Here is a 1,114-nt window from a genome sequence, read left to right on the forward strand (position 1 = left end):
TATGTATATACATATATACGTATATATATGTATATACATACATATATATGAATATACATATATATATGTATATATATACATATATGTATATAACACAAACCCCTTCAGGTAGATGGCCCTGCTCGATCTGTAGAAAAGGTGTAGGTAGAATCTCCTTAAGATGTACCCAGTGTAAGCTATGGACACATAAGACGTGCAGCAATATCAAAGGATGGCTAACTAGCAAGATAGTTTTTGTATATGGCAAATGCTCAGGAGCAAAAAACACTGAGAATGTGCAGAAAACAACCACCAGGGTGAAAAACTAGATGTAGTTGATAGCTTCCGCTACCTAGGTGACCAAGTTTGTAGCGGGGGAAGGTGCACTGAAAGTGTAGCTGCTGGAATAACAATAGCCTGGGCAAAGTTTAGAGAGCTCTTACCTCTGCTGGTGACAAAAACCTCTCACTCAGGGTAAAAGGCAGACTGTATGACGCATGTGTACGAACAGCCATGCTACATGGCAGTGAAACATGGGCCGTGACTGCTGAGGACATGTGTAAGCTTATAAGAAACCAAGCCAGTATGCTCCGATGGATGTGTAATGTAAGTGTGCATATTCAACAGAGTGTAAGTACCTTGAAAGAAAAGTTAGACCTAAGAAGCATCAGTTGTGGTGTGCAAGAGAGATGATTGCGCTGGTATGGACATGTGGCAAGAATGGATGAGGATAGCTGTGTGAAAAAGTGCCACACCCTAGTAGTTGAGGGAACCTGTAGAAGAGGAAGACCTGGGATGAGGTGGTGAAGTACGACCTTCGAACCTTAGGCCTCACCAAGGCAATGACCAGTGACCGAGACCTTTGGAAATATGCAGTACATGAAAAGACTCAGCAAGGCAAGTGAGAGCATAATCTGTGATCTCTGCCAGAAGTGTAGCCAGCTCACTAATCTGTATCTTTACTTCATTGGACACTAAAAAACCTTACTTGCGAAGACCTGTTGAGGCAAGTGAATTCGGAATTTGTAATTTGAAATTTGAATCTGAAATCGAAATCGAACCGAATCCGATGACTGGCACCCACGCCAACCTCTCCTTCATTGGACACTAAACTCTGCTTGCGAAGACCTGTTGG

At 42.5% G+C, this 1,114-nt stretch overlaps 1 protein-coding gene across 1 annotated transcript in view; it reads left to right on the top strand.

Moving 5' to 3' along the window:
* LOC106883964 (beta-1,4-N-acetylgalactosaminyltransferase bre-4) overlaps positions 1-1,114 on the top strand; it is a 1,180,207-nt gene that overhangs the window by 1,146,983 nt on the left and 32,110 nt on the right. The window lies entirely within an intron of this gene.

This window comes from Octopus bimaculoides, chromosome 4 (genome assembly GCF_001194135.2).
Source record: "Octopus bimaculoides isolate UCB-OBI-ISO-001 chromosome 4, ASM119413v2, whole genome shotgun sequence".
Classification (NCBI taxonomy): Eukaryota; Metazoa; Mollusca; class Cephalopoda; order Octopoda; family Octopodidae; genus Octopus; species Octopus bimaculoides.